The following is a 14,584-nucleotide window of genomic DNA, read 5'->3' as shown; positions in this document are numbered from 1 at the left end:
ACTTCTTTCGCACTGTGCGAAAGCCAACCGTGCCAATCGGGGTTGCGTTTTTGTTAGAATTGGAGTTTCCAAAGTTAGTCTTAAACAGGTAGGATATTCACAGGCTGTCTAATGTGAAGTAACAGACCACATAAATTAAGGAGCTGTACAATAGACGACAGCGAACACCACTCAGGTTAATAATTCAGGAAAGAAAAAAAACTATATTGAGCTGGTCGTGTCCCACGAGTGCCAGACTGAGAGGTTTTTCCGGGTCACGTTAGTCCACTAACCAGGAGGGGAAACGCAGCGCGGATGATGGAAGAGGACGTGGGAGGGCTCTTATTGAGATGAATTTGACAAAACTAGGTTTGTCTGGAAGTGATATTGAAAGCAGCCAGCAATGCATACAAGAGGACCTCATAAATCACCATGATGATAATCATCATCATCATCATTACTATGATATATTAAATGGATTACAACTTTGTCGTACATTGTGGGATTAAAACTGACTTTTTTACAGTAATTTCATAGGCATTTTATTCTGTTTTCCCTGTTTGGAGATCTTGTGATTGCATCAACAGTGTCTGCTTAGTCTACTTCCAAAGCCGAATTCAATTATCCGATTGACATGGTAAAATACATTTTTCTGACATAACTCAATTGGGTTTATCAGTCTGACACATGAAGTCACATAGCTCTGATCTATGCCGCTGTCATGCATGCGTGCTACCCATAGATCTCATTTATCACACAACACGGACATCGCGGAGATGTCTGCGAATGTTTATGTTGTGACAGTTTCAGGCCATTGCTTCACACAAATTTGAGAAATAAAATTGTCCCCTGGATTTGGAGTGCCATTTGAATACTTAGCCGCATTGCATTCTGCATCGTTAGGCGCTCTATCCCGTGGAGTATTTCACTGAGTACCTTTCACATTCAACAAAGCTCATTTGAAATCCCACAGGGATGTTAGGAATGGTTCAGAAGCGCGGCTACGGGCACTGACGATCTTGCGGGCTCATCGTGAATGGGTGACAAGCACTCACGCACAGTTGCACTGGGCCATATTACTCCAAGGATTAGTGAGCGGATAGCACACAAGCAGAAGGGGGGGGGGGGGCAAAGGCCGGTGAAACAGCTGATTTGGAGAGCCCAATCAGGGGATTACCAGGGATTGGCTTAGGGCGATTCACTTGAGCCCATCACCAATTAGCATAGCCCATTAAATAAAATAAAACTTAACTCACAAAGCAATGCAATAATAAACGAAATTGATTTTTCTAAGACTTTGCAAGCCTACTGGCCATCAACAAAGATTCGTGCATGAGCCATCCATATGTACAGACACAATTTCTACCGAGAGGATGGTTATAAACTCAGCAATCATTGCAAAGATGTCATCAACCACTTTGGGTCATGACTTGATTTTTCTTTTCTTTTCAAGCTCCACCGTCAGCAGTGTGGGTGTGTTGAGCGAGGTGCAATGATTACCTGGCGGCCCTCTGATTGGTGTCGTTGTTTTCTCCAACATTAACATTAGCTGCCCCGCCCATCCTGCTGACACACTTGGGCTACGCCCATCTCTAAACCTTTATAAACAGTTTGCCTTTAGAGGTTAATCCCGCTTTTTCCTTATGACGACCGCTTGTGTTGCGATCGAAACGTCGTTGTTTTTGTTTTTTATTTTTATTTTTATTACCGAAAGAACCAAGAATAAGTCTATATTATAGACTGCCAGTACGCTCAATCAGGTTAAGAACCAGGCTACAGTCTACATTATAGATTGCCAGTACACTCACTCAGGTTAATAACCATTGCAACAGTCTACATTATAGACTGCCAGTGCACTCACCGAGGTTAAGAACTAGGCTACAGTCTACATTATAGACTGCCAGTACACTCACCAAACTTAATAACCAGGCTACAGTTTACATTATAGATTACCAGTACACTCAGTTTAATAACCAGGCTACAGTTTACATTAGTGTTTTTTGTTTTTTATTATTTTTAGTTTATTTTTTTCACTTTCTTTTTTATTATTATTTTTCTATCTACGTGACTTTACCGAAAGGACCAAAGAAAATGCAATAACATTTAAAATATTCTTGGTTCTTTCGGTAAAGTCACGTAGAAGGGAAACAATAAAATGATAAAAATATAAAAAATACGTTTTATTTTATTTTATTGTTTCCCTTCTACCGAAAGAACCAAGAATATGAATCCCTGCAGTCACGAAAACTTCGAATCAAAATGTAACATTTAACAATGTTATATAGTTGTAGTAATATATATCACAGACAAGATTTCGGCAATTTCTCTTCCCCCCCCCCTTTTTTAATTTAAACTGCATTTAAATGAAATATTCAGGTCTAATGCGTGCATTGATACATTTGGTGACAAGTGGTGCATTGTATTATAATATTCATGAATATAACCGTTTTTCTTTCGAAAGCGGTTCCTTACTAACACAGGGCTATTACAATAGGTAATTAGAACGTACGCGTCGTTTTAATAAAAAAAAATATATTATATCACCGTTGTATTTGTTATTGCAGAGTCTTTTACCATTCCTTCCCAGGCACTCACAAAAGAGAGTGAAATCTCAATAGGCGCCAACCTTGCTCTAAATAAAGGAATTCATTAATTCACAGCAATGAATCACGGTGAGTGACTGCAGCTAGTTTGTGCTGTAAAATAAAAGCAGCACCGTGTTTATCTTCCCTTACCAAATGTTATGAGAATGCCACTGCAACGGCAGATAAATTCAGCTCGTCAAATGTAATGTAGTCGGTGTTTTTGTATGCACGATGAAGGGCCATTGCCCAAAACGTCACCTATTTTTTTCATTTTACAACAACAGTGTTAATGACGAACGTGTTGAGTTTAGTAATGTGCTATCAAGGGCCATTGCCTGAAACGTTGCCTGTTATGTTTTTTTTCCTTTAAAGGCCAGTGTTATTGACAAACGTGTTGAGTTTTTGTCATCGCATGTGCTATGAAGGAGGACCATTTTTTTGCTATTTGTAATATAGTTGGAATGTCAGAACCCATTATAAAAACACTTCATGGTTCGCTACGACACGTCAAGGTTTGGTCTCCTTTTGTTGATTTATTGCTTTGATCCACTCACCTCGTTGTGTAATTACCGCCCTCCACGCTCTTTATTTCCTCCTTTACTCTCGCTATATTATAATCCTACTCTTGTTTTATTTCTTTGCCTTCATGCTCTACGTTTTCCAAGATCACAACTCGGGGCACCGATAGTTTCGTACGTTTATTCCACTTGCTGCCGTGCACTTTGCTTCCACTCTTTTGTGCATGTGTTGTTCAAATAAATTATCTGACATATATAAAAGAAAACCCAATTTAAAACGTAAGCCTATTGGAACTTAAACCAGGCATGTGCTGGAACATACGGGGACAGCAGAGAGTGGGGACAGCTTTGGGAAGGCGCCAGTTTAAGCTGCATTAGCCACGATGTATACCACCGTAAATGAACTCCCGGTTTTTTTATGTTCATGGCAGGGGAAATGGTCACCGGAGTGGTAGTTCACATGCTCAGTCACGGGGGCTATTACTCGCGGTAATTGTTATCAATAATCTCGACGAGTTGATTACCAAGTGCTTCTTGCCCCCTCGAAAAAAATCCAGATGATAAAAATTGATCGGCAGAGCAATTAAGCGAGGAGGCGTTCGCGTACTCAAAAAAAATCCCAGTCGAGTTGATTGAACTCGTTTATTTGTTATTTGAGCAGAGCCGGGGCACGTCAGCAGCTCTTGCCGGCTCTTGCTTGCCGGCTTTTGCTGGCAAGAGCTGCTACGATGTCCACTCCAGGGGAGGGGGGTGGGGGGATATGCACAAATTGTAAGCGCCGCTGTGCAATGACATCACCGTATGTTGTTCTTTGTTGTTAGTCTTCGGTGGGGGAAAGTGCACGAGCGGTAGTTAAAGCACAGGTGAAGGTTCACATTGAATTTCTCCACGATGCACGGTCAGAAGCGTCAATTTTAACAACCGAACGCACTTGCCTTCGCTCCAGGGGATGCGCTTCTCCGCCTTCGTTGTTGTTGACTAGTGCACTTCAATTAGCTGCCATAATTAAAGGAGGGAGATTAAACCTGACAGCGTTTTTTCCGTGAAAGGAGATAAATTATAAGGACTGATTATTAGGCTATGGGCTATGTAGAAGTAATCTCTACATGGAGGTATAAACAAAAATTGTGTCCGAGATGTATATAAAAAAGATATGACAGTCGGGTATTAAAATTATTAATATCTTACTCAGCACGCGCAAGTGATTTGCATTAATGCGATGCAATGCCGCTCTGTTTGCTCCCGCACACCAATGTGTGGCCTCCTTTAGCCAATGTATTATGCATGCACCGACGTTGTGTATTTTAGCACAATACCCGCACGGCCGTGCGAATAAATACAAACACAAAGTGTGTGTGTGTGTCGCACGAGTTTATAAGGGCGCATGCGATCATGAATGAATGAATAAACAAAGAGACGGCTCCATTAATACTTCAAGTAAAAAGTGCCCGACGTCGAGTAGCTATGGCGCACGTCGTGACTTGCGTGCATTTGCATGGGTCTAGATGAAAGCTGTAGCGACCCCACAATGCTCGCCGCTTCAATTATGGAGGAGGAGGGATTGCATTGGGGCCCTCGCACTGCGCTAGAGCATGAAATACTGTCGTGGCCGTCGGTCGCTGTCCACTGGGGAGCGGGTGCTGAAACAGCAACCCGAGCAGAGTATCTGCGCATTCCTCGCCCATGCGGGGCTCCCCATTACAATATTAAAACGCTGGAGTATGCTGCTGCTCCTACTGCTGCTTGATCACCAATCGATGCCCCTTGATCGATGGGGGGGGGGGGCGACCTTTGTATTATCACCGGACCCGTTTCTCCCGAGTTATAAAGAGATTACGTAAAACCCATGCGGATCCATACGCGGAACCGCAATTGTTGTTGTGCTCGGGTCAGCGAGTACGAGCAACGGTGCGCGATTCCTCCAGGAGCGATTTCTTGGTAATTGGAGTTGTTGTGGTGGTGTTTGTCACGTAATATAAACAGAGGGGGGTGGGGTGAATGCTATCATGCCAAATTGGTCTCGTCTGCATGGTTGAGCACATTGTGGTTTAGGTGAATGACAAAAGGGCGTTGCGTTCTGAATATTCGGAGTTTATTCATTTGGCTAGGATGCGTGGTTCTATTGCGAGCGCCGTTATGCACCCTGAAAGCCTCCGTCGCAGAGTGGAAATGCAGATCGTGGAACAAGGACCTGGGGACGAGGCTTTGGATTCCACTGCTATAACGGTCACCTTTCAAGCTCCTCTGGCATTTAATACCGAAAGAAGAAGAATTCGCCCCAATCAAATCACTCGCGCGTGTGGTATTAGCGCCCAGAGGGATGGATGGGGCAATGGAAGTTTACGGAGAGTTGAGCTGAAAGGCGGATGGTCGGAGAGATGAGGTATAGCGAATAGATTGTTGAGCAGAAGGGATGTGGGGGACGTCGACAAGGCGCATGATGGGGAGGAATAAGAGAGATAGGCAGGGCGTGTATAAAGAGAGGGGGTGGAGAGGGAAGAGGAGAGAAAATCCGCCGCCAATTTTCATCTCAAAAAAGGAAATCGATGTCTCAAGGTACTCTTCCACCATTACTCAGCGGGGGGTGGGGGCGGCTCGGGGCCACGTTTAACCCTTTCGGGGCCGTGCCCTCACCCATCATGAAAACACGAATGTTCCCATTCACACCGCGCACAGGGTGCACCGGGAGTTGCCGGTGCACGCCTCCAACATGCAGAAAATATGGAGGCGAGATGAGTGAATCACACAGAAAATGAGCCATCCCGGTCATTTTTTACAGATACATATATTTTTTTTACAATAGTAACGTAGCGAACGGTGAGTGCAGGATGAGTGAGAATAGTGGATGGCGAGGTCATCACTTGACAGAGAACGAACTCGAACCCACGCTATCGATACCACCGAGCACTGCACCCTCGATAGCTTTGATACAGCGCTGATCAAATATGATCTTGTACGCATCATCACTGGGGGAGAGCGGTGGCGCAGAGAATTAGCACACCACTCTGAAAGCCGGCGAACCGAGTTCAATTTCACGCTTCGGCCAATATCAGTGGTGAGTGACATCGGATCCAGTCTTGGGCATGCACCATTCACAAACCCGCACGAGCTTGGGGAAGTAAGACAAAACAACCCTACATGTGGGAAGGGATTTACAATGGACCGTAAGTTGTATGGGTGTACAGTATTTATAAATCGTTCAAGTTTTAAAAATAGAAATATATTGTAACGTAATGACTGTTCAATGTCGTTAAGGAATAGTCTTCCCAACGCAAATTCTCAATTGACGCTGATGAACTGACAAACGCAATTGAACCATATCAGAGCACAGCACACATTACACCTCTTTACCCGAGGCTACCCGTCGCGTTGTACATCAAGGACCGTGCATGCTACAGGCCTGTGCAATATAGGCGAGGAGAACGCACGGTATCACACCGACAGTCTGTATCCTAAAACTGCATAGGTTTGAGCAGGTGTGCCGTATTGCTCTCCCGATGTGTTTTGGGTTGCATTGGCTGTTCGGCGTATTGTCAGACGTTTCCGCTCTACGTGCTGGCAGCTTCAGGACCCCAATTAAATTAATCAAGACGCTCTCAGTATCAGCAGTAGATGATGTAATACCATCAGCATTATCAGCTTCTGTAGCAGCAGTAACAACATAATCATCATTATTCACCACTAGCAGTTGAATAATAATTATTTGTAGCAGGAACCGTCTTCAGTTCCTACAGGACATCGCACCTCCGATAAGCACGGTTGCTTACGTACGGTGGGAAAGAAGTGCAACATACGTACATCATGCCAAACAGCTCTAGGTGCGAACCCGATCACTCATCGGAGCGCTAGACTGCGTACTCTGAACGGCTCGGCCATGTGACTGAATGCGCGCTCTGGCATCACTCCCCAGACGACTTTGCTCACGGCAACTTCTCTCTGCGCCAAAGCGCGGTTTGTGATCGGTGCTGCAGCGCAGCATCAGCTGGCTTAGCCCCCCCCCCTCCCCACACACAACCTCCCATAGTCCCCAGCCCCCCACCACCCTGCTCACCGACCCAACTCCCCACCATCACCCCACACTCTACCCCGCCCCTACAAACGCAGCCACACGGGCTGAGCCAACCCCCGACGCCAAACCCACAACACATCGGTCCCTGCAGTCGCGTCTCCACGGAGCGTTCCGGTAGCGGGGCGACTCCAACATGGAGACGGGAGAGCAGCAGCGGTTAGCGGCAACAGTGGCAGCGGTATCATCTTCAGCAGCAGCAGTATCACCATCAGCAGCAGCAGCAGTATGAATATCATCGCAGCAGAAGTAGCAGTATCTCTACCAGCGGCATAGAGGAGCAGTGTGTCCATGGGCCGTCCTGGAAATCTTTTTGAATAATCTGCACCCGTGCCTTGCGTGCTTCAGTAAAGGCTGCCCCCCCCTCTCTCTCCACAACCCGCCCCCCTTGTCAGCATGCGAGCTCGCATCTGCCGAGGTGTGCGCGACTCAAGCTACATAGAGCGACATTAACCCGGGGCTGCTGCTGCTGATAGCGGGTGGTGGTGGTGGTGGGGGCTGCTGGCGGTGCTCAGTGAGCTTTGGCGACGCCGGTGCTCCTTCCTTTCCCTCATTCCTCCCTCCCTTCGAGACTGTCTGCAAACTTCACTCGTCGCGAACGCCTCCTTCTCATCCTCTCCTCGGGCTCCTCCTCATGCTGCAGATGCCCCTTTGCCCCATTGCGGCTCTAGCAGCAGCAGCAGCAACAGAGCGCTCCATCTGCGCGTGAGGTGAGAGCTGTTGTGGACGCGAAGTTGTACACACACACACACACCGTGCAGTCGTGTACATACACTTGCATGCGTGCGTGTGATAGAGAGAGAACACACTGCAAAAACATTAGCTGGGCTCTATGCCATACTGCTGCAAGGTAATTCATGACATGGAGTGATAATTATGGATTAATGAATGCACTTTAACAGCGATGATGATGATGATGATAATAATGACTGCCGAGTCAGGATGATGATTGATGATTATGATCATGAAGAGTTGCCGTAAGACAATGCCCCTGCGTGCACCTTCACACGGAGGTGATAACTATGACTGGATGATGATGATCACCGACTTCAGATTCGTTTATTACGAGTATCATGTCATTCGCATCTACATTGTATACGATTCTAACATTTACAGATGGCAGTATAATAGCGAATACAGAATTCCTACCTTCGTAAAGACACCTTAGTCGACTAAAACGATGTTCAAACGTAAAGAGACCACGTACTGTCAAGTAAGTGGATACTGTATCAGTTAGTACTTGACACCGGTAGCGGGCATTGTCTGGTTACCTGTCGACTTTAGGGTCACACACTTCACTTAGTTTACCGATGATGGGAATATTATGTTTGTAATGGTTTAGCACGATACCTAAAGCAACTGAGGATCAAAGTCAACTTAGGCCGACCCTGCCACTCGGTGAGCAGAACCAAATCAACCTCTTGGCAGTAAATCTGTATATATTTTGGCGGGGGACCCCAATTCGAAAAAAGCCGGATTTCAACTTTCGAGTTAGAAAGTGTTACACTGTTTCAGTTGAGACATTAAGAGACCCGGAGAGAGTGGCCGGCGATCGCCACATTTACAACAACCCAAAAAACCCAGATGAAATAAAAGTACAGCAATGAAGCAAAGAGAAATTAGAGCAAAAAGCAACTGTGCCAAATGGGAAATATTGCACAAACATAAATCTGTGTTCTCGAATACATTTGGGTGCCGTGTCATCAGCCTCCTCCTATCCCTTTGAGAATAACATTAGAATTCAGTCGCGATGCGCTGCCTGTCTTATACGTATAAAAAAATACCCTGCAGAGTTTTGCGCACACGGTTACATAACGCCTCTCGGTTCGTATCACACTCCACGTTGATTCACTCGCGTGCGGGAGACGCGCACGGCCTGATAACTCTGTGTGCGCGCACGTGTGTGTGATATCGTGTGTATTATGTGTGTGTGCATATAAGGGGAGCGGTGGCGTAGTGGTTAGCACGCTGCGCTAAAAATCCGGCTGATCAGAGTTCGATTCCTGCTCACAGGTAACATCGGTGACGAATTTCTGACCCGGCCTTAAATGAGTACATGGTGCGTTGTCTGATACATCGGCATTGGAGAGACAAAGGCGGCCGGGCGTGGTGCTAACCACACAAGCCCCTCTCGTGTGCCGTCCCTGCCTTAATAGGTGCACGCTAACAGCACATGCCCCCACAGTTTGTTAAAGGCTATATGGGGACCTTTGTATTTGTGTTGTCTGTATATATGCTCACTAACAGCACATGCCCTCAGTTCACACAGCCAAACGGGAGGAAAGAGTTTGTTGTGTGCATCTCAGTCCGTTAACCCATATCAACTTGTGTCTGTCCCATGATCTCCATCTAGCCGGCGAGGCTTCGACACTGCACGTGGATTTCAGAGTGTACCTAGCCTGGCACAAGGTCCATCTGGGGCGACGCCTCTGCCACTTTAGTGGCGAACGTCAGCTCTTGCTGCGTGTATGTACGTGTCGTAGGGGATGAACGCCTTGAATCTACGAGCGAAGTGATGGAGTGATGCCCGTGCGTGCAGATGCGGGAATAATGAACGCATCGATTGGAGGTTACTCACCGTGATCCGTGCACCGGGATGATGTGAATGCTCCATGGTTACACACATACGTACATATTTATTTTGAACAAAAAAATATATACAAAATAAAAAGGATATTTATTTCACCAGGTGAGGCCCATTGAGCTGTATAGCTCTTTTTCAGAAGCGACCTGGCTATTACAAATGATAGCTCAACGAAGTGGTGGCTTAGCATGTGGAAATGTATTGCAGTCACACGCTCTATGTGCACGTTTCCAAATGTGGAGGGAAACCCCGGAGAAACATCCACGCGATCACGGGGAGAGGAGAAACGCAAACTCCAAATATACAGCAGCAGGCGTCAGGGTCGGAATCGGACCCACACGACCTCCTGCATACCAGGCGAGGGAGTTAACATCTCGCCACCGCTGTAAAATAGCAATCCATTTGCCATCTTCACGGCTGATACCATGAAGGACTGGATGCTGTATTGTTGCACATCGTTGGCGTGTTAAAGTACAACTTTATGAGATTATCAGATCGATGAATATTGCTTCTGTAGATGATGATAAAAATGAGTGTGTCCTCTGCGCGTGCGAGTACACGTGTCTATGCGTTTGAATGCTGTCGGAGAGGTTTATGTCATTGTTGTGTACAACATTCTTTCTAGATTTGAAGCTTTCGTGACTGCAAGGATTCATACTCTTTGTTTTTTTTCGGTAAAGCCACGTAGGCAAAAAAATATCAATAAAATAAAAAATAAATGAAAACAAATAAATAAAATCACGACGTTTCGGAGGCAACACAAGCTTCCTTCATCAGGTGTGTACAACAATTGTTAGTGTTGTGTGCCAACAGCACTTGCCCCAATAGTCTGTTATGGCTATATGGAGGGGGGTCTTTGTCTTTTGTATGTGTTGACTGTGTGTGTGCGTGTTGTGCATGGTGTGTCTTACATGTTTGCGGGGTATGTGTACATTCTGTACGTGTGCCTGTGTTGGCCGTGTACGATACGAAATAAGTCCAACATACATACACACTCGAGTTTAACAGAACTTGCCCACAGAGTATACTTAGGGAAAAAAATGTGTGGAAGCAACTCTAGTTAAACTTGAGGAAGCTTCCAATCTCTGTTCGCGTGTTGAATACTAACCCGTCATTCTGTCTGCAGAGTGAGATTTATACCCTCGACAAATTAGCTCTAATTAATACGGGACTTCGCCCACACGGCAAACGATCGCTATATTAACAGCAGCGAGGAAGACGGATCACGTTTACTTAGCAGAAAAGCACGACACTCGTCTGCGAAGCCGAGTTAAAATCCGGACCTGGATCAAGCCGGGCCATCATCCCTCTGCGGTCGCTAAAATGAGCATCGCCTGGTGATGGATACGCGAATTGGTAATAAGTGAGTAATAAGGATGAGAGAGCCCACGATAGACCTGGTCTTGTCATCGGAACGTGGAATTGTATACTCACCAGTATAGAGAAGGAGGACGCGGTGGCACCCGCGCTGCGAACCGGGTGGCATGAGTTCGACTCTCACCCACGGCCAACAACGAGAGGCGAATGATCTCTGTACCGGCCCCGGGCACGCACACACCCCTCAACTATTCGCATCGAAAAGTTTCGTGAAGTGTGGTCAAACTCCATGAGAAATATTAAGTGAGAGGCCCTTCTTCATCCAGAAGTGGATTTACAAAGTTCCAAAGAGCATTCCTATTTGAGTGGCACAAAGGGCATCGACGCCGACTTTGTGTGGTTCGGTCGATTTTTTTTGGTGACTACAAGGGAGGCTGTTATCCGGTGTGCTTAATTCGGAGATTCTTACGTCATTTTCACTTTACAAAATAAGTCATTACCGACTTGATGACTGCTCAACACGTTCCACGTGGTGTTACAGCACGCCGATTGACCTGAATAAGCACCCGATAACGCATCGCGCGGATGCACAACGCCCCGCTCAAGATATATCTGCCTTAAATCGAATCAGCTCTGGCGACATTACGTGGAACACAAAGACACGTGCGCGGGATCTCTTCATCAGAATCAGCGCTCTCCATGGCACATGGGATATGTTTAGCAATCATCTGGCGCGTGCAGCGTACACACAATGTTGCATTTGAAAGGAGGTGAATTGGTAAACTCTAAAATAGGTACCGTGGTGGTGCGCGAGTCTGGCAGTGTGGGATATCTGGTTTCAAAAACACAAATATGGATGAGAGCATTTATTGGCTTCCAAGTCCGACGTTTCAAGTGACGTTTTCTTTGCTCTTCCAAATGCCCGTGGCACTTGTTACTCGCGCCGCACTCGAGTAGAGGGGCGCCTCACGAGTGTGGATGTGGATTTGTAGGGGGTGGGGATGGACGCGTTATTCTCACGGTGAGAGCGACACGAGAGATCGATGGAGACGCCCGCTCGGGATTCCTGACGTTAACCCTGATCTCCAGTCACGCGCGTGTGCGTGTGCGATTGAATGTGCGGTGTGTGTGTGTGTATGCGTGTGCTCCTGTGTGTAGCTGTTAGCGTGCTGCGCTATGAACCTGGCTACCCAAGTTCCATTCCCGCTCGCGGCCAACACCAATGACGATTATCTGAATTGGTCCTGGGTCTCCCCTAGGACGACTGAGCCTCAAATGAGTACCTGGTGCGGTGCGTACACATCGCCACTAGGGAGACAAAGGCAGCCGGGCGTGGTGCTGGCCACCCTCCCCCTCGTGTGCCGTTCCGCCCTTTATAGGTGCTCGCTAACAGCACTTGCCCCAACAGTCTGGGGGATCTTTGTCTTTGTAGGGCCTGGTGCTGACCCCCTTGTGTACCGCGCCAGTACTAATAGTTGCTCGCTAACAACACTTGCCCAGTCTGTTAAGGCTCTACCCCAGATATTTGTCTATGTAAGGGAGCGGTAGGGTAGCGGGTACGAACCCGGCGAGCCGAGTTCGATTCCCGCACACGGACAACACCAGTGACGATTATTTTAACTGGACCTCCCCTAGGTCGAGTGCAGTGTGTAAAAAAATGAACACTGCCGAGAGAAAAGCGGACGGGCGTGGTGTGGGCCCCACCACCTGGTGTTTTTGATGACAACACTTGCCCCAACATTCTGTTAAAGGCTGCACGGAGGATCTCCTTGCCTTTTATGTGCGGGGGTCTAATTGTCCCAGGATATGTAAGTGGGTTTCTTGGCCTTAGTCTGTGAATGCCTTTGAGCAAAACGATTCTTAGAAGGGACATCGGAAACGTTGCATAGACCATGTTGAATTCATAACTTAGCACACGCTATTCTGAAAATAATTAGTAATGTTAGAGACCATTATTTAAAAGAACACAGGGTGAGAGTGAATAGGTTTATTTTCAATCAAAAATATAATACACATCATTCAAAGCAGCAACATAATTTGAAACATCACCACTCCAAGTTGTTTCTTTGATTCCTTAGATTAGGAGTGTGAAACCTTTATCTTACTGAGGGCTAAATAGAGCTTTCAGATACCTTTGGCAGGCCACACATTAACACACAGACGCCTCAATCACTTCTGTTACTTCAAAAGGCCCCTTGCAGCGACAGGGACTGTGTTGCCAGATAAAAACTACTCCCCTCTCATACTGCTACCTGAAATTACACAGCATACGAGCAAATACTCTGCGGTACAGACTTAAAATCAACCTTGCTACAATGTGACATTTACTTATGTTACTAAATCAGCAGCATTTCTTTCAAATTCCTAATACCGCTGATGACATTCAGAAGGTCAAAACCCGTCCAGTGTTTGCAAGCTAAAACAAATAGTGCTCGGTGAGATCGGCCTGAAAAGCAGAGAAGGCCAATGGCCTAAAAGGTTTATTTCCCATTCATCTGTAGACAGGAAACACAATTACATTTCGAGTATATTCTCTTTAGACACAACATACCACTACAACACTGGGAATGTTGTGGTTAAAAAAAATACAACGTAATGAACCTAAACGTAGGTCCAGGTCACGATCAAGCTGGACAGACATGTAGGGGATTTAAACAGGGATTAGATCCAACACCACCGCACATTTTATTTGTTTTGCTGTTGGCAATAGAGGTGATGTATGTTTGTTGTGGAAGTGTTAACGATGCATTTAATCACGTGTTTTGTTTCAGATTGGGTGCTCAGGTGTACGTACTCTGTGTGGTTCATTGTGGAAACATATATTTCCCAGATCCTCCTTGTTTAGTCGGTCGGCCTCTAAAATGTACATTATTGGGCTCAATATGATATTCGTGAGCAGTTTAAATATGTGTGAGAATAGGCCGAGGGTTCTAAAAACACTTAAAATGATTTTTTTGTCCTCAAAATTGAAAAGAACGATTGAGCCATCATTCAACGATTGAGGCACTGCATTAATGTGAAAATCTTTCATTGTTTCGATAGCTGGTCCCACTTCTTTTATGATGTCCGTAGTTATTCTACTCGGTCGAGAACATTTTCCTTCTTCATGCGATGAAAAGTGGTGACTGCCATCATCATCATCATCCATACGTCACATTATGATACTTAAAGTTACGTAGCACTTTCCAGTACGTGTCAGTACAATAACAATTACCGTCGTAGTAACCTACATTTCACCAGATTCATTATTTAATCAGGTGAAAGAACACTGCACAATCTACTCTATTAGGGAGATACCTGGGGGGGGGGGGGATATAGTCACATGGAGTAACAGTTGCAGAATATTTACATTTCTGAAATTTGGATGCTTGCTCTTACAAATGTGCTCACAGTCTCTAAATGACACACAGATGGCATCAAACCGGTACATTGTCACAGGAATCTCTGGCTGCCTACGCAAAACGAACAGTCTGCTGAGTAAACCGACATGGTGGAATGCATGTCAATCCTTGAGAGAAGGTCACATTGCCACGCT

At 46.0% G+C, this 14,584-nt stretch overlaps 1 protein-coding gene and 1 long non-coding RNA gene across 3 annotated transcripts in view; one reads left to right on the top strand and one right to left on the bottom strand.

The window, feature by feature from the left end:
- The window catches only part of LOC142924020 (uncharacterized), a 56,006-nt gene extending 44,404 nt beyond the window's left edge, over nucleotides 1–11,602 (bottom strand). Inside the window, exon 1 of the long non-coding RNA XR_012941153.1 lies at nucleotides 11,167–11,602. This is a non-coding gene — a long non-coding RNA (uncharacterized LOC142924020). The remainder of the gene's footprint in view (nucleotides 1–11,166) is intronic.
- The window catches only part of SYT12 (synaptotagmin 12), a 40,930-nt gene continuing 33,545 nt past the window's right edge, over nucleotides 7,200–14,584 (top strand). Inside the window, exon 1 of one of the 2 annotated variants that reach the window (XM_032948928.2) lies at nucleotides 7,200–7,858. The gene's annotated coding sequence lies outside the window, so the exon portion shown is untranslated. The remainder of the gene's footprint in view (nucleotides 7,859–14,584) is intronic. The other variant, XM_032948926.2, reaches the window with a different exon arrangement.

The sequence above is a fragment of the Petromyzon marinus genome, chromosome 7 (genome assembly GCF_048934315.1).
Source record: "Petromyzon marinus isolate PM22_M1 ecotype Great Lakes invasive population chromosome 7, UKy_Petmar_22M1.pri1.0, whole genome shotgun sequence".
Lineage (NCBI taxonomy): Eukaryota > Metazoa > Chordata > Hyperoartia > Petromyzontiformes > Petromyzontidae > Petromyzon > Petromyzon marinus.
This window is presented reverse-complemented; position numbering and strand designations above follow the sequence as displayed.